Genomic DNA, 19163 nt, shown 5'->3' with positions numbered 1-19163 from the left:
GGATCGCTGGGCGGACGCCACAAGTGTAGGGGGGCTAGGGGCCGTCCGAGGCAGCGCGGCTGCTCTGGGAGCCGCGCACTCCCGCTGTCCTCCGGGAGCGGCCGGCCACCTGAGGCGGGCCATGTTCCATGAGGTGGGGGGATCCGGGGAGTCGTGGGAGACCGCTTCTCACCCTGCAGCGCGGTCCCCGCAGGGACCGAGTTTCCTGGACTAGGGCAATGAGCGTTGGGTGCTGTAAAAGTTTGCCTGCCTGGTCGGGAGTGAGCGTGAGCAGACGGGGTTTGGGAAGACGAACGATACCTTGGGAATCCCGCACAGCATCTGCCTTGTTTTACACCTAAAACAAGACAGGTTCAGAGAGAGTTCAGTGATTTCTCTTACGATTGCAGAGATTAGGGCCAAACCAGGTTTAGGATGCACGTTATTTTTCGCTTTGTTTTGTTTTGTTTTCCCAATTAGTGGCGTACTCCCTCCACTTTACCCCTATGTATACTACAAATTTTCAGTCTTGTAATAAAGGCGTAAGGTATTTTTTCTCTTTGTCTTTTTTTTTTCTTTTTCTGTGAATCAAGAGAGATAGTGAGTTCTACTAAGATCACTATTTGAAGCCCTCCCAATTTTTACTAATATTTGACCTGCCGAATGCAGCGCACTGTGGTGGGTCTTTGTGTTCATATGTGATCTGCCTTCCAAGCAACTTTGATTTTGGCTGAAACCATTTGACAAGCGATGAGCTTGGCAATGGACAGTCAGGAGCAGAGTGAGTGGCAGAAGGTGGGTTAGGGGGGTCTGGACTGATCTTTGAAGCAATGGCAAAAGTCATGGAATCTGGGCATGTGTGGACGTAATCCAGGCCAAGTGTGCAGGTAGTTTGGAGGATTAATTAATAGATTAGTTGAAGCTTTGGGGAATTTCCCTGGGGGAATTAAGGCACAAATGCTGTATAATGCTACCCTGGGTCTTGAAACCCCTCTCCCATCCCCGGAATCTTTAAATAATAGTGAATATTAGGGTTTCATTAAGAGTTTCGAATTACACGGCAAGTAATCCCTGTTACTTGGGAGGTTGACGCAAAACGATTGCAATTCTGGACCTGCAGAGGGAGTTCTAGGTCAGCCTCGGCAACCTAGGGAGATGCTTTTTTTTTTTTTTAAAAACAAAAACAAAAAACAGGGCTGGGGATATAGCCCAATGGGTTCTTGCTTGTCTTACTGGATGGGGGGATGGGGGGTGGGGGGGCGCCTGGGTTCAATCCCCAGTACTCCTCTCCCCCCAAAAACTTGACGAGGTGGGGGTGTGATCTGATGGAACTGGGAGTTTAGGAGATTTGATGCAAAGATCTGTGTGTGTGTGATGAAAGGGCGTGCGGCCGGAGGCAGAGAACGATGCCTGCCGGGCCTAGTCTTTCCGGCCCCAACTGTGAAGGCAACTGTGTTATTAGGCGGGACTGGTGGCGATGAGGAATTTATGGAACTTGTTTTCCCTCCCTCCATTTCCCACTACACTATAAAATCCTTTACAGTGTGGAAAAACAATCTCTGGGAGAGAGAAGCGGGTGCCATAAGAATAGGCTTCGTACCTCTGTAGCTTCCCAAGTTCCAAAATTAGGGGCACGTACTGCTATACATGGCTTCTAGAATTAAAAAAAAAATGTTTAAAAGACAAATTGTTATATAGTTCAGACTTTTTTTTTTTTTTAAAACAATCTTGTCTGAACCTCTTGAGTGCTGGGATTATAGACAACTTTCAGATTATTTTTTTTTTTAATAAAGACGGGACCTCACATAGTCCAAGGTAGCCTTGAACTTCCTGCCTAGCCAAGGATAACAGATCCGGATCCTCCTCCTTCCAACACCTGGGTGTACACCTGAGTGTACCACTGTACCTGGTTTATGCAGTGGTACGGAATGAAGGAACTAGGGATGGTTGGGTTCTCCAAATGAGTTCCTTCCCAGCCTTATTTGTGCTAGTGAGACAAGGTCTGACTACATAGCCCTGACTGGTATGGGACTTGGAACTTTTACATAAACTGGCTTGCCTCAGATTTGAGATCTTTGCACTTCTGGGGCTATACTCATGCTCACCCATGCTGAGCTAAAATTTGTAGTTTTAAAGGGAACATCTACTTTAAGATTTATTTATTTTCATGGTTTTTCAAGACAGGTTTCTCTGTGTAGCCCTGGAACTGTCCTGGAACCAAGCTGGCCTCAAACTTGGAGATCCACCTGCCTCTGCCTCCCAAGTGCTGGGATTAAAGGCATGTGCCACCACTGCCCAGCTCACAGCAACTCTTATTAAGAAAAACGTTTAATTGAGGTGGCAACTAACAGTTCAGAGGTTTGGTTCATTATTATAGCAGGGAGCATGGCAGTATGCAGGCAAACATGGTGCTGGCTACGTCTTGATCGGAAGACAGGAAGTAGACTGAGGTACTGGGCATTGCTTGGCTCAAAGCACACCCCCACCGTGACACTTTCTCCAACAAGGCCATACCTACTCCAACAAAGCCACACCTAATAGTGCCACTCCTATGAGCTTGTGGGGACATTCAAACTACCATATGATGGTTCACAACCATCCATAACTCCTTTTCCAGGGGATCTGATGCTCTCTTTGGACCTCTAAGAACATCAAGCACCCAGATGGCACACATACATGCAGGCAAAACACACACACAATAAAGTGAATAAATCAACTGAAGATTAAATATAGTGTGCACCATTATGCCAGTCCTAATTAGTTTTAAACATTTTATTTGTATTTTATGTGTATGAGTGTTTTGCCTGTATGTCAAGTGCACTGTGTATTATGCCCACAGAGGCCAGAAGAGGGCAACAGATCCCACGGAACTGGAATTATGCATGGTTGTAAGTTGCCATGTGGTGCTGGGAAACACTCAGGCTCTCTGCAAGAGCAGCAAGTACTCTTAACTACAGAGCCATCTTTCCTCTCTCTCTCTCTCTCTCTCTCTCTCTCTCTCTCTCTCTCTCTCTCTCTGTGTGTGTGTGTGTGTGTGTGTGTGTGTGTGTGTGTAAATGTAAGTGAATGTCTGCGTTTGTGGAAGCCAAAGGAGGGGTCAGATCCTTTAAAGCTTGAGTTATAAGCGGGTAGTTTGTGAGCTGCCAGACACTGAACTCTGGTCCTTTAGAAGAGTAGCAAGTACTCTTAACTAATGAGCCATCTTGCCAACCCTCGATTTATTTTTTGAGACAAGGCCTCTTGTAGCCCAGGCTATTTTTTCTTGCCTCTCCCTCCAAAGTGGTTAATTAAAGATAGGCATCCACCACTGTGCCCAGCCTTTGTGTATTTTACTTGTAGTTAGACTTTCTTTTCCTGCTGCTGTCTTTCATTGATGAAGTCCAGGGCATTGATGAATCAGAGCTTCATGGATGTCAGAGAAGGAAATTCAAAACTACGTACTGAATCAAGTCAACTATTAAGAAAATCTATACATGAAAAGGAGTGACTAAAGCTTTGGAAAAGTCAGATCTAATCAAAGGGATCAGCATAGTTTTAGGAAGCTACTATATGCCAATCTTTATTTTAAAATGTTGCTATAGCATATGAGTATTTTGCCGATATGTGTGTATGTGTATAATGTGTGTCTGGTACTGGGGTCAGAAGAGGGCGTCAGATCCCCTGGAACTGGCATTGCAGGTGATTTTGAGCTACCATGTGGGTGCTGGGACCGGGTCCTCCGGAGGAGCAGCCGCTGAGCCAGCATTGTGGCTCCACATTCAGATCTCCAGGATATGGTTTACTGTACATAGCCAGAAAAACGCCGAACAGAGTTCATCACCTGGAAGAACAGGTGAGAGCCTGTTAACAGCCTGTCTGGTTGTAATGCCTTTGCCAGTGTTTGAGCATTTGTTTCCTGGTCTAACCTCTCAACAAAGAAATGTGAAACAAGTCCAGTGAGATGGCTTAGTGGGTAAGGTGCTCATTGCCAAGCCTGACATGAGTTTGGTCTCCGGAACCCATGTGGTAGGAGAGAACTAAGTCCTGTGAGTTGCCCTCTGACCTCCACACAAGTGCATGATCTCACACACACACATACACCCGCACACGCACACAAAATTAAACCATGTAAACTTCTTACAAATTTTAAACAAATAAAAACGAGTAAATAAAAAGCAGTTCTTCGAACAACTGTAGTAAATATTGGGGCTGTGGAATTATCTTAACTGTTGGGGACCTAGACTACTCCATCCTTGGCAACCACTTGGGGCAGGACTACAGTCAGCCTTCCTGTTGACTGTGCTCTGTGTTTCTCTATTCCACATGCTTAGGAAACAGTAGGGTACCTCTGTTTAGTGATTTAAGCTGTTCAGACCTCTTAGGGCTTGCGGGTGGGGTATAGCTCAGTCAGTGGTAAAGTCTTTGCCTGTAGCACACAAAGCCTTGGGAAACAATTCAGGCTTTTAAACCACTTTTAGACAAGCAAATGCCTTTTTATAGTTTAAAAAGGCAGGGTATCCTTGAGTATCTTCTGCATCAGCCTTCAAAATAAAAAGCTATATTCTGTCCATCTCCCTTAAAGTTAGGGTACATAGCAGTCTCACCAGGGTGTGGGGTAGGAGTGGGGTGTAACTCTCCTCCATCAGTGGGGAGTCTTTGTATGAGTTTCATAAAAATTGCTTCCCTTTCTATTTTACTGCTAGACACCCGCCCAGAGAATTGGCCTATCTTTCAGCCAGACAGCCAAGGCTAGGACACTTTCTTTCCATAGCGTTAGGTATGTTGGGCTCTGAACCTTGAGTAGGAATGTCAGTGGGTTGCTTTCAGTCTGCCCTTACTGTTTTCTGCTGGTTTGTCCATTATTTGTGCCCATTAATTAAGTATCTATATTATTTTGATTGTCCACTATGCTCAGCATTGTCATAAATCCTGTCCCCAAGGAGCTTTCAGTCATAAATAATGGATAATTGTATTCCCTTGCTTCTGTTATTTTATTAAACATCTCCACTGTAGATGGAGACTGTGCTTCTGTTTCTAGCTACCCAGACCCAAATAATCATAAAGAAACTATATTAAATACATCACTGTTTGGTCAATGGCTCAGACGTATTCCTAGCTAGCTCTTAAATCTTAAATTAACCCACGCGGCTGTGGTGTTACCTCATTTTCTACTTGTCTCGCTTCCTCAGTGGCTAACTGGTGTCTGCTTGACTCTGCCTACTCACTCTGTCTATCCCTGTTTGGATTTCCTGCCTGACTCTACTCTGCTAAGCCATTGGCCAAAACAGCTTTATTCATCAACCAATAAAAGCAACACATCTACAGAAGGACATCCCATTATTTGTGCTCATTAATTGAGTATCAATATTACTTTGATTGCCCACTATGCTCAGCATTGTGAGGGTTGCAGAGATAATTGGTCATAAATCCTGTCCCCAAGGAGCTTTTGGTCATAAATAATGGATAATCATATTCCCTTGCTTCTGTTATTTTATTAAACATCTCCACTTTTATTCTTTGTTGATTCTTCCAGTTTATTTTAAAAAGTATTTAATTTTTTTTCTTAAAATCACAACTCTGGGGGTTAGAGAGATGGCTCAGTGGTTAAGAGCACTGACTGCTCTTTCAGAGAACACGGTTTCAGTTCCCAACACCCACATGGCAGCTTGCAACTGTCTGTGACTCCAGTTCCAGGGGATCTGACACCCTCACAGGCACACCTGCATGGCAAACACCGATGCACATAAAATAAAAATAAATACATCATTTTTAAAAGATCACATCTTTTTCCTTCCTTTCAAAGTAGAACTCACAAAATTCTTTTTACATTTTTATATATATGTGGTTGTATGTATGTGTGGAAGTCAGAGGACAGATATGTGGAGTTGATCTTTCCTTCCACTTCTGTAGGGATTCCAGAAACAGAACTCATGGCCTTAGGCTCTGAGCTATCTAGCTAACCCCATAAAATTCATTTTTTAAAAATTATTGTCTCTCTCTTTTCCCCTCCCTCCCTCCCTCCCTCCCTCCCTCCCTCCCTCCCTCCCTCCTTCCCTCCCTACCTCCCTCCCCCCTCCTCTCTCTCTGTTTGTGTGTGTGTGTGTGTCTCCAGGATCTCACTGTGTAGCTCTGACTGTCCTGGAACAACCACTCTGTTGACCAGGCTGGCCTTGAATTTACAGAGATCCTCCTGCCCCTGGCTCCCAAGTGCTGCCACCATACCTGGTGTTTTTATTTTTAATTATTTGTATATATGTGTGTATGTGCATGTGAGTACAGTGCTTTTGGGGGCCAGAAAAGGATGTTGGATCCCCTTGGAGTTGGAAACACAGGTGGTTGTGAGCCACTGTGTTGTGGTGGCATATCTGTAATCTCGGTGCCTGAGAGACAGGTAAGAGAATGGGGGAATTTGAGGGTAGCCTGAGATATAAGTGATACCCTGTCTTTAAATAAATCAGTTAATTAAATTAAAAAACTTCACTCTTCTCCAAGGATCTGCTTCTCGTCTTTGTCTATTTTTTTTGTCTTTTTAAAAAAGATTTTATTAGGCAGGCGGTGGTGGCACACGCCTTTAATCCCAACACTCGGGAGGCAGAGGCAGGCCTATATCTGTGAGTTTGAGGCCAACCCTACAAGAGCTAGTTCCAGAACAGGCTTCAAAGCTACAGAGAAACCCTGTCAGGAAAAAAAAAGATTTTATTGAGCTTCAATTGATATACCATAAATTGCACACACTCAAAAGCTAAAATTTGATAAATTTGTAAAAAGCTGCCTTAACCATATTTTTTGTCCATTAAAAGTCTGTCTGCATTAAAAATTTTTTGTTAACACAAAAAATGGATTACTTTTTTGAGACATTGTCTAGTTGTATACTTCAGTGGGGCCTAGAATTCACTATGTAGCTTAGTCTGGTCTCAGATTCATAGTGGGCCTCCTTCTCAGCCTCCCATGCTAGACAGATTATAGGTCTAAGCCACCACTCCTGGCTTACATGAAATTTTATAATCACAGAGCAGAAGAAAGGCACAGATCTGTGCAATTCGCCAGTGCATTGAGGTATTGAGGTATCAGGCAGACTGGCCACAACAAATTGAGAAATCTTTCTGTAGGCTTCTGGCACTATCTTACCATATAGCTTTCGGGTTGGTGGAAGCCAGTGGCTAGCAAGGGTTACCTGATGGTCAGAAGGCATTAAGTCAGACTCACAGGTAGTGATGGACAGCTGGTAAGAGGACTGCAGGCCCAGGGAGTTTCTGCTTCCTGTCTTCATAACCACTCTTTCTGATAAATCAGTCTGTGCTGTCCCCAGAGCAGATGCGTTTTTCAGATGTGTAACTCAGATCTCAGTAACTCCTGGCATTGTCGGATTAATCCTGTTACTGTGCCACTGTCCCTGTGCCATTGTGTTGTTTAGATCCAACCAGTGATTCTGAACTAATTCACTTGTGCTCAGTGGCTCAAGGGCTGGCATCGAACTGGATATCCTCCTGCCTCAGCCTCCAGAGTGGGCATGTATCATGGGCAAACTACTTTTTCTTCCTTTTTTTCTCCTTGAGTGAGTGTCTTGCCACGTAGCACAGGCTGACTACACACTGGCAGTTGTCCTTCCTAGTTCCCAGGACTGCAGATGTGAATCACCATGTCCAGTGCAGCTCACACATTGTTGTGGGCTTTTCGTTGCTTGTTTGTTTGAGACAGGGTCTCATGTATCCCAAGCTATCCTCAAACTCTTTATGTAGTTGAGGATGATTTTGAACTTCTGATCTTCCATCTCCCAAGATTACACATTTACAGATTTACAGACATGCATGAGCCACCACGCTCGGTTTATGTTTGATTGAACCCACATATACTCGGCTACATGGGATTGAACCTAGGACTTCATACGTGATAGACAAGCATATTACCAATAGAGCTACATCTCTATTCTTTAGTTATACTTAACCAGTTGGTTGTTTATTATATATAACTTATTCATTTCCAGTTCTGGAATACCCTTTCCTGTTTCCTTTTTGGGACTCAATCCTGCCTTGTAAAAACCATTTATTGTATGTTGTGTATGGGAGGGGAGCACAAGTGTGAATGTGCTTACTTGGCGGTCAGAGGACACTGTGTAGCCACATGTGTCTATTTAAATTCCCCAGTCACCCCGGGAGCATATCAAGGTACATTTGAGTGCATGGATTCTGAATGGGACATTGCTAATGCAAACCTGTCCGTCATTACAGACATTCTAAGAGCTATGCCTTTGCTACTCAGACCTGTGCTCAGACTTAGGTAATAAACTTCATACTCAGCACATTCTTTATATGTTCAATATGTGTGTATGTATGCGTGATTTTATTTTTATGTAGGGGTGTTTCACTTGCATGTGTGTCTGCACACCATGTGCATGTGAGCATGCCTGGTGTCCACACGTCCAGAAAAGGGTGTCAGATCCCCTGAGACTGGAGCTACGAACAGTTATATGCTGCCATGTGGGAAGAGGAAATTGAACTCAGGTCCTCTGAAAGAGCAGCCAGTCCTCTTAACTGCTGAGCCATCTCTGCAGCCTCTCAATATGTATTTTAAACTTAACATGTCCAAACGCTATCTAGATAACTTTCTCCAGTGTCGAACCCAGGGCCTCGTGTGTGCTAGACAAGCGCCGGGACTGCCCTCTACCACCAGCCCTTTCTCCTAACACCCCCTCCCCCGTCTCTTTCTGCTCTCCTGCAGCCCCAGCCCTGATCTCCTCCCCACAAGGTCTGTTCTTTTAGTCCTTTAACGTGCACATTTGCCATAGTGAATATGTGGATATGTGCCCGTCTTTGCCTTGTTAGAGACAGGGCCTTTTCCATTTGCCATTGTGTATTCCAGACTAGCTCATGCTCATGAACTTCCTGGGATTCCCCTGACTCTGTCCTCCATCGCTCAGGATTTGAACTCAAGTCCTCATGTTTGCACCGTAAGCATTTTACCCACTGAGCTATTGCCCCAGCCCTGTTTTTGTATTTTATTTAAAAAGTAAGTTTTTTTTTTTGTTGTTGTTTATTTATTTTCTTGCACTACTGGAAATTAGATCTAGGACCCTGACATGGTAGGTGTGTACTCTATCACTGATTGCATCCTTGCCTTCTTCAACTTGTTTAAGCTAATAACTTAGCCATCTTTGATTTTTCTTTTTTTAATTAACTAATTTATCATATGTAGAGTAGTCTGACTGCATGTATGCCTACTCACCAAAAGAGGGCACCAGATCTCATTATAGATGGTTGCGAACCACCATGTGGTTGCTGGGAATTGAATTCAGAACCTCTGAAAGAGTAGTAGCCAGTGCTCTTCAACTTCTGAGCCATCTCTCCCACCTCCCCCCCCAACTTCTTTCTTTAATCCTTTATCCAACTGTTATATGCGTCCCACTTCTGGTCACTTCCCTCTGCTGTCCTCATCTATGGTATTCTGTGTCACTCAGATGAACAGAAGGGCCCCTTCGCCAGTTCCATTTGTCTGAACTTGGTCCTCTGTGCATAACCTTGCCATCTGCTATAGCGTCGCGTCGTCTCTTGAAAGCTGAGTCATTTTATTTATTTGTTACAAGAATCTTTCAGTTAATCTGCCATTTACTGAGATTTAAAGACATCTTTTATCGTCTCTACAATGTACAAGAAGAGCCTATGGAATCTGGCCTGTCCCCACCTCTCTGATCTTTTTCAGAATAATCTCTCTTTCCTTTGTAGTCACGTCCTTGGTTAACTTTTGCCTAACTCACTTGCACTGCTTACCTCTTCTGAAAGTGCTCAGGAAGGGCTCCACTGAGAACATAGGATTTAACAGGTATAAGATTTGGACGAATGGGGTATAGTTGGTAAACTTATACACAAGACACGGGATTAGCAAAGGCTAAAAGAAGTAGAAAAACTCACCATTGAGAGATGAGATTTTTATCCCATAAGAAGTTACAATGTATCTCTTTCAGTGATGACATGGCATGGAAGCTATGTTTTTAGGTGATTCATTTCTTTGGTTTTTAGAAACACAATTTGAAATTCAAGTAGAAATTTAAGGAGCCGTCAAAGTAGTGCAAATAGAGGCAGGGATGTGCCCTAGTTGGTGGAGGGCTTGCCTGTCATATGAGAGGCCGTGGGTTTGATTCCTGGCATTGGGTAGGATGGGGTCAGGGGTGGATGAGTGTGATGGGTTAGGTGCAGTGGCACAGACCTATAGTCCCAGCTACTTTGATGGATGACGTATGAGGACAACTTGAGTCCAGGATTCTAGGCTGGTGTGGCTAAGTAGATACTTGATACCCATACACACACATACTCGGAAGTGTAAATGACGGGATAAGGGGACTCATTAGATCACGCGTGAAGGATCCAGCAGCCTGTAATAACTGATTGGGCGTGTAGGGGTGGAGCCCAGGGTCTTAGAATGAATGACTTTAAGGTGAGAGCTGTGTGAGCCTAGACTAGGAGGGACAGTCAGAGTGGAGAAGACACGAGAGGTTGAGCTGCAGACTATGGGAAGAAGGCCATCCAGGTGGGATGTTGGTCCTGTCTAGCAGGTGGTTGGTTTCCCCAAGGCATGCCAAGAGAACAGGCTGGTCAGGTACTGTAGTGGGACACAGTGGCACAGGCTCGTGGGCACTTCACAGCTGGCTTTGCCTTCAGGAAGTTGGATGACATGGGGCTTCTCAGGATAGTGGACCGGACTGAGCAGTCCTAATCACATAGGAAGGGAAATAAAACGAGGGTCTAGTTCATACAGATGTAGTGGGGGAAGGGTACAGTTAGAAGGTCAAAGTTAGGTTGGTGAGTTCTGAGCTACTGCTGAGGCTTCTTAAATTCCCTCTGCTGCTTAAGGATCAGAAATGGATGACCTCAGATGTAAGCGAAATAGATCCAGCTGTGAGGCTCTTGCTGTTCTTGGAAATGGTTTTGTTTTTGTTGCCCACCCTCTCTCCCACACCCACAGGGGTTTTCCAGGTAGCCCTGGCTGTCCCAGTACTCACTCTGTAAACCAGACTAGCCTCGAACACAGGGATCCACCTGCCTCTGCCTCCCAAGTGCTGGGATTAAAGGTGTGCACCCCCACTGCTCAGCTTGATACTCAGAGGGGGTTAAACTGTTCTATGATACCCAATAAGTGGCTCAGCCAGACATGAATTCACTTGGGCTCATTCAGGAACCTTAGGGATTAGCTGTTATCCCATCACTTCCCTGAAGGCAGCTTGACATCTCTAGTGGAGATGGGAAAGTCAGATAGGGAGGTAGGGCTTAGAAAGGATATGCCAAGTGGTGCTGAGTCTGAAGGAATTGCTAGTCAGGGGAGGCTTGCTAGAGCCATTTAATTATGTCTGGACTTTGGTTAGAATGTCTAAGCTGATTTCTTAGATTGGATGTAGAGTTGAGCATATGGACATGCATGGCTATACGGAAAATATTTATGTAGAGATGTAGATGGTACATGACCTCATGGAATGCTGGCATTTAGAGATACAGGGGAAACAAATCTGGAGAGTGTGGGAGTTCGGAGAATAGAAGATGATGTCAGAAGCTGAATGGTTAGATGTGCTCAGTCAAAAAGGTTCTGAGGAGAAATGGGATGTTGAAAAAAGATAAAAGGCCATTTTATTGGCCATTGGCAAACAGTAAGGGATAGAAGCCAAGTTTTGTGGGGTCCGACACAATTATTCTGAAAAACAAAAAATGAGATATTGTGTAGGAAATCAAATATCTGGGAAAAAGCAGGCCTAAGCAAAAGCAAGGAGAATAAAGGTGCCTGTTAGGGCTTAAGTCAGAGTCTTCCTATGTAGTTACCTAGCCTTGTACTTACTATGTGGCCCAGGCTGACTTTCAAGCCTGAAGTCTTCTGCCTCAGCCTTCCCAGTACTGGGACATAAGTATGAGCCACATGTATTATGTACTGGAAAATTTCTAGGCGTGTTCATCAGGTTCTTGGTCATAGGAAGAGTTGAGATGCAGTTACCCTTTCGGTGCTGGCTCCTCAGCCACACGGTTGTCTCTCATTGGGCCAGATGCTTTTCTACTACCTCTAGATTTTATCTGGCTCAGACCTGTGTGTGGTGATTCGGCCTGTTGGAAAGTTCCTGCGTCTGTGGGATGCCATGTCTCTGACATCACCGACCATACAGTTTGGATCTGAGGGCTCTTGGCTCTTGAGCTGGTCATTGTGTTCTTCACAGTGCTCCTGTGCAGAGGCAGATAGTTTTACTTTGGGACTCGGGGAAGAATCCGTGTATTCTGAATAAGCATAGTCCATAGAGGAAGGAGGAAGAGGCTCCAGGTGACATTTACAAGGCTGTGTGATTTGTGCAGCCTGTAAAATTCGGGCTCAGTAACAGTCAGTCCCTAGAATATGATGCTTCAGGGCACACAGGCTTTGGGGAAAGCTGGACCTGTATTCATGTTGTCAAGTAGGAACAGGAGAAATAAGAGGTAGCCTGTGAGAAAGGCCAGGGTCTTGAAAGACTGGGGTGTCACCATGGCAGTGCTAAAGAATGATCCCAGGGTCGAGTGCTGTGTCGTCACCCAGCTACATCCCCAGCTGAGATAAGTCTTCCAGTTCTCAAAAATATAAATACGAAGCCGGGCAGTGGTGGCGCACGCCTTTAATCCCAGCACTCGGGAGGCAGAGGCAGGCGGATCTCTGTGAGTTCGAGACCAGCCTGGTCTACAAGAGCTAGTTCCAGGACAGGCTCCAAAGCTACAGAGAAACCCTGTCTCGAAAAACCAAAAAAAAAAAAAAAATATATATATATATATAAATACGAGGTAGTAGATATATTAATTCATTTAATTTAATCAGTCCACAGTGGCTACATATAGGAAAATACCACATTGTACCTATCCTATAAAAGGAAGGAGAAAATTAACATTGTACACTACTGCCACTCAAACCTCAGGTCTCAGATTTATCGGTTGCTCTGGTTGCATCATTTACTAAAAAGATCTTAAAAGATGACATTCAGCTCAGAATTAGTGTTGTCTTGTGTTGTGGATCCTCTTAGCCTTTGACGGGAATAGTTGCATGGTCTTTGCTTACCTTTTCCGACCTTGACTCTGGAGTTTGTTGTAGAGTGCCCCCAGTTTGAGCTTCAGTGGAGGTTTTCCAGCTCCCCAGAGGCTGCCACAGGGCTGCTAGCAGTGTAATTGTGTGCTAGCAAACCTGGAGTTCATTGCTCTCTTTACTGATACTTACTTTTATTAGTTATTGTTTGTGGCTTTTTTGAGACAGGGTTTCTCTGTGTAGCCCTGGCTGTCCTGGAACTTGCTTTGTAGACTAGGCTGTCCTCAAACTCAGAGATCCCCCTGCCTCTGCCTTTCTAGTGCTGGGATTAAAGGTGTGCGTCACCACTACCTGACTTACTTTTATCAATTTAACTGTTCATCCTAGCTAGCTTTTGTCAAAAAGTTACTTTATCTCTTTGTTATCTTTTGGGGAAGTACTTTAAAACTATTTAAATACATTTTTAAATGAAACTATTTTATTTATTTGTTTGTTTTTGAGACTATTGTTCTTGAGACATAGTCTCAACGTGTAGTCCAGACTAGCTGTGTTTGTTGTGTGTCCGCCCTGTGTGGAGGCCAAAGGTTGATTTCTATTTTGGAGACAGGGTCTCTCACTTAATCAGGAATTCACTGATTCAGCTAGACTGGCTGGCCAGCAAGTTCGGGAATCCACCTGTCCTCGCTGCTTACCCTAGCACTAGAGTTATAAATGAGTGCCACCGTGCCTGGCGTTTCTGTTTGGAATCAAGTCCTTGTTTCTACAGGGCACTTTACCCACTAAACGGTCTCCTCAGCCCCGGGTCCCGATTTATATTCCTCCTGTCTCAGCCTCCGGAGTGCTGCTATCATAGGAATGTGCCACCCATGCCCTGCTTTGTTCCTTTTATTTATCTTTCAGAATAGATTTGTGATGTGTATGTGTGTACATGTTTGTGTGTGCGTACATGTGATTGTATAGTGTGGAGGCTGGAGGTCAGCATAAGATGCCTTCCTCCATCACTCTTCACCTTACCTTCTGAGGTGGGATGTCTCCCTGAATGAGGAGCACACGCTTCCCAAGACTGGCTGGGCAGCAGGCTCCAGGGACCCTCCTCTGCCTCTCCACTACTAAGACTCTAGGTGCATGCCACCATGCCCAGTTTTCTCATGTGGATGCTTGCGATCTGAACTCAACCCCTCATACGTGCATAGCAAGCACTTTATCAAATGAGACGTCTACCCAGATCTACATAGAGGTTTCTGTCTCGCTTTTTCCCCCCGAAACAGGCTTATGTAGCCCTGGCTAGTGCCAGACTCTCTGTATTAGAGGATGACCTTGAGCTCCCGATCCTCTTGTCTCTGCCTCCTGAGTGCTATAATTATAGCATGTGGCACCATGCCTGGCTAGCTTTAATTCATTACTGTTACTATGTAATGTAATACTTATGTTTTAAATGTGGACATTGGGAATCTGAATGATAGCATCTATCCATTGACTATCCCATCATTCTGTTAGCACTTTATTATTATTATTATTAATTTTTTAGCACTTTATTATTTTTGATCCGCAAGATGTTTCAGGTTTCTAGTCATGGAATCAACCATTTCTCCAAGGAGCTGTGGCTGTTTTTTAGTGGAGAAGTCAAAGTTAGAAAGCAAGTTTGTGGTATAGTATGCACTGCTACTTAGGGAGGAAAAATCAGGGCCCTGGGTTTATGTATACAGATAAATAGGTATCTTATCTGTGGATGAATACATGTATCTGTATATATTTATTCATGTACATGCATATGTATATATTCATGTGTGTAAATAGAAAAACACACACACACATATATATATATACATGTTTACCTTTGTATTTCTGTATCTGCTTGCATACTGAAAGCTGCAGGATCACACAGACAGCTCCAGTGAATTACAAGGCTAATTTTGGCTTTTATTCTTTACATATTTGTAACTTTTTTCCCTGATGTGAGGTCCCTGGTTCTCACTGTCCTATATATTCCTCATTTACTGTGTCCTGCTGTCCCGCCCCAGTATGACCAGTGCCTGTCTCATTGCTGCTGGCACATCCCTTGCCTGTGAAGTTACTCCTCTGGCTTTTGTCACTCCCCACCACCAGTGAATGACTGCCCTGTTTATTGATGACCTTTGACCTTTTGGCAGGCATTGGCTGTTGTTCTTGCAGGCTCTCTTGGGATGCACCTCTGCACATGACTCAAGCTTTGTCTCCCCTGTTGGGCTGTGGAGGATGGGGTGCCATCCTGTACCCTGGGGGATGCAGATATTATAAGGCTTGAGTTCCTGTTTCTAAATACCCTTGCCAAGTGGAGGTGGCATACTCAGGAGTCAGAGGCAGGCAGATCTCTGTGAGTTCAAGGCCAGCCTGGTCTACAGAGCAAGTTCCAGGACAGCCAGGGCTACAAACAGAATCCCTGTCTCTTTAAAAAAAAAAAAAAAAAAAAAAAAGCAGTTGAAAATAGAGAGAGCTCAGGACAAGTCCTAACTCTGCATGCTGTCTTCGTAATTTTGGGTGCAAACTGAAGAAGGGGGTGGATATCCTTGAAACATTATTATCTTGCTTTTTTTTTTTCTCTGTTAATTGGTCTTGTTGTGACATGGACAGCCCTAGTTAGCAAAAACAAGTTCAGTCTGGGGCATATCAATTCATTGAGTAGAGAGAAGTGCCTTCAAGTCCAGTAAGCTTGGCTCTTCAAAGATTCTGCTGCGTAAAGATGACCTGGTGGGCTGTTACCATAGGTTTCCCCTCCCTCTAGAACTGTATATTAGCGACATGGTTTGACATGGTGCTTGATATCTAAGGATTTGGATTTGATTCCCAGTCCTCCTGTCCAAAGCCCCTATGACTTTAGCCAGGTAACTTCCCTGAGGTCTCACTTCCCAGGATCCATGCATTCCTGGAATGGATGTCCTTAAAAAGCATGTGCAGTGCAAGAGCCCTACTCAACAGGGTCGGGAAGGGCCAGCCCAGTCCAGGCTTCTAGGGTCAGCCTGCCCTTTTACGGTTCACCTTGTATGTGTGCCTTAGATTGCTCTTTCCAGGACAAGGTTCCTGCAGACCTTCTTTTTTCTCTTTCCTTCATGGTCTGTTCTCTTCCTTTTCTTTTAAGCCTTTTCTGATTTAAATGTATAGGTAGGTAGATTGGAGTTTATGATAGTTTGTGCATTTTGATAAGGCTGTCTCCTGATCCTAGGTGTATAGAATTGGTTGTAGTGATTCTCATTCATTATTTGGGGGCAGTAGCAGACCTGGAAAGGGGAGTCTCGTCCTCAGCATTGTTGATGTTTTTTTTTTTTTTTTTCATTGTTGATGTTTTGATCCTTGACTCTGGAGCTGTCCTGTGTGCCGCAGGATGCTAAGCAGCACCCCTGGCCTCAGTACTCCTCATTTACTACAGCTAAAAATGTCTCCAAACACTGCCAGATGTCCCCTGGGAGAGGGGGTGAAATTGTCAACTTCTAAAAACTGCGGGCTATAAATATTGCCTCCCTAATAGCAATTACACAGGAATTATTAGCTACCTGCTTTCCTGATAGTCTGCCCGATGATGTTTTGACCTCTGGAGATGACAGTATACAGTTGGAATTTGCACGAGCCTGTAGTCAAAATGCCAGTAATAACACAGTGGTTACTGAGACAGTCTGTTTGCATCTCACCCTCATAGGGCCACAATAACAACTATGGTTCTGATAATAAGCCGCCATCTGTTGATGCCTTGAATGTGCCGGGCAGTGCCCTAATGAAGTTTAGTTAAATGTATTCACTGGAGAAAACCTGTGAAGTCTGCCCACGTCTGGTGCAGCATGTCCCTGTCAATTTAATAACCCAAGTGAGCATTATATTTTACTCTTGAGATGATTAAGTCCAATTCCAAGAGCCTAGTAGTGTCCCAGGTGAGGAACAAAGAGGTCATTTGTTAGTGATGGAGTATGGCTCTTGAACCATGCTAAGATGTCAGCAGATTTTTCTTAACCAGCGTTATCCGAGGTGGGCAGATTGTCTTGTGTCTCAACCAGGGTGTGTGTGGTGTTCAAATGAGCCCTCAAGAGATATAGCCTCTGTACAGAATATGAGTAGTTGTGACTTGCTTTCCTCGGAGGCTGTATTGAGAGAACTAGTTTCAGGCCAGTACTGATTTGGATTAATCTTTAGTACCTGTGACATCAGTCTTTAAGCTGCCTTCGCTGTTTTGGGTTCATGGGGCATCTGTGAGAAACATAATCCATTCATACACGTTAAGTTATATGATATACACGTTAACTCTATATGATATTCTCTTAAAAATAAAGAACCTGACCCGGGTGGTGGTAGCGCACCCTTTAATCCCAGCACTCAGGAGGCCGAGACTAGCCTGGTCCACAAGAGCTAGTTCCAGGACAGGTTCCAAAGCTACAGAGAAAATCTGTCTTGAAAAACCTGTCTTGAGACAGGGTTTCTCTGTATAGACCTAGTTGTTTTGGAACTTGCTCTGTAGACCAGGCTGGCCTTGAACTCAGAGATCTACCTGCCTTTGCCAGTGCTGGGATTAAAGGTGTGCGCCACCACTGCCTGTCTGAATCTGTATCATTCAAATCCTGATTGTCTGATATAAAGGTTGGAAAATGTTTATTTTATTTTATGTGTCATATTTTGCTTGAGTGTATATATGTGCACTGCATGCATGCCTGCTGCCTATCAGAGGTCTGGAGAGGGTGTCAGATTCATTGGAACTGGAATTACAGACAGTTGTAAGCTTTCATGTGGGTTCTGGGAACTGAACCCCAATACCCTGGAAGAATAGCAAGTGCTCTTAACTGTTGAGCTGTCTCTCTAGCCTCTACAAGTTGAAAAATTTGAGGAGGGAATTTATTCAAAATTTTATCATTTGGGAGGCTGGAGAGATGGCTCACTCAGTGAAGTGCCAGCCTGGTGATGATCACTGGGCTCAGTGAAAGACCATGTCATTAAATAATAATAATAATAAAATAATAATAATAATAGTAATAGTTGTTTGGCTTTTACTTTTTATTACATTTAGTGCTGCCCACTCAATTGTTTTTGGAGACTATCAAAGCTTTTTCTTTTGTCTTGTTTGTTTGCTTTTTGTGGTACTGGTAATGAAACCCAGGGCTTTGCACATACCAGACCAGTGCTCTACAGCTGAGCTATATCCCACCTTTATTTTTAAATCTGTACTTATAGTTTAAAGTAAGTAATGACTAAAAGCTCGTTTTTGAGCGAGGAGTAACAGTGGTGTCCCTTCTGTCCTTATATAGGCCTCCTTGCCTTTTTAAGATTGTTACTGTACTTGTTTGAAACAGAGTCTCACTGTGTAGCCCTGGCTCTCCTGGAACTTTCTGTGTAGACCAGGCTAGCCTCCAACTCAAAGAGATCCACCTGCCTCTGCCTCCTGAGTGAGTGCTGGATTAGAAACAATGTACCACTGTGCCTAGTTCCTGTGTCACCCCCCCCCCCCCCAGCCTCCTACTCAAGATCTGGGCTGGCCTTAAACTCACGATCCTCCTGTATCAGCCTTCCAAGTGCTGAGGTTACAGGCCTGTGTCACCACACCAAGCTCTGTTGGGTTTCCTAGTTCTTGTGTTTGTGATGGCATCAACAAGTGGTTGTCACAGGACACAAGCAGAAAGGGGTAGGCTGATAATTGTCACAGTAATTAGACTGTTGTTTCTTAAAACTTCTTGAGTTAGAATATTGTTAAGGTTTTCAGGATGACTTTTGATGACTGATATTTATAATGTTAGTAATTGACTTTTGTTTTACTGTGCTTTATGAAAGGACTTTTTATTGTAATATAATACGTGTTTAGCATGATGTGATTTTGCAAACTGAACATACCTGTGTAACCAGCACGTGACCAGGAGGACTTCCTTGTGATCCTTTTATTTACCGTGTCTTCCCAAGGTAATGGCCTTCCAGATGAACACATAGTTTGGTTTGTTTTCATACTTGATATATATGCATGTATACATCATTTATTCCCGTATCCAGCCTTTTTCATTCGACCTATTAGTGAGGCCCATCCTTCCTGTTGTGTTTCGTTTCTTATTGGTTAACTCGCTTGTGTGATCGAACCACAGTCTTGTCTGTTTTTCTGTCTCTTCTCTCTTGTCTAGACAGGCTTTCTCTGTGTAACAGTCTTAGCTGTCCTGAAGCTCACTTTGTTGACCAGGCTGGCCTCTAATTTAAGA

General features: G+C 44.0%; 1 protein-coding gene across 1 annotated transcript in view; it reads left to right on the top strand.

Annotated features, from left to right (window-relative positions):
- Ide (insulin degrading enzyme) overlaps nt 1-19163 on the top strand; it is a 97552-nt gene that overhangs the window by 405 nt on the left and 77984 nt on the right. The window lies entirely within an intron of this gene.

Source organism: Arvicola amphibius, chromosome 1 (genome assembly GCF_903992535.2).
Source record: "Arvicola amphibius chromosome 1, mArvAmp1.2, whole genome shotgun sequence".
NCBI lineage: Eukaryota > Metazoa > Chordata > Mammalia > Rodentia > Cricetidae > Arvicola > Arvicola amphibius.
This window is presented reverse-complemented; position numbering and strand designations above follow the sequence as displayed.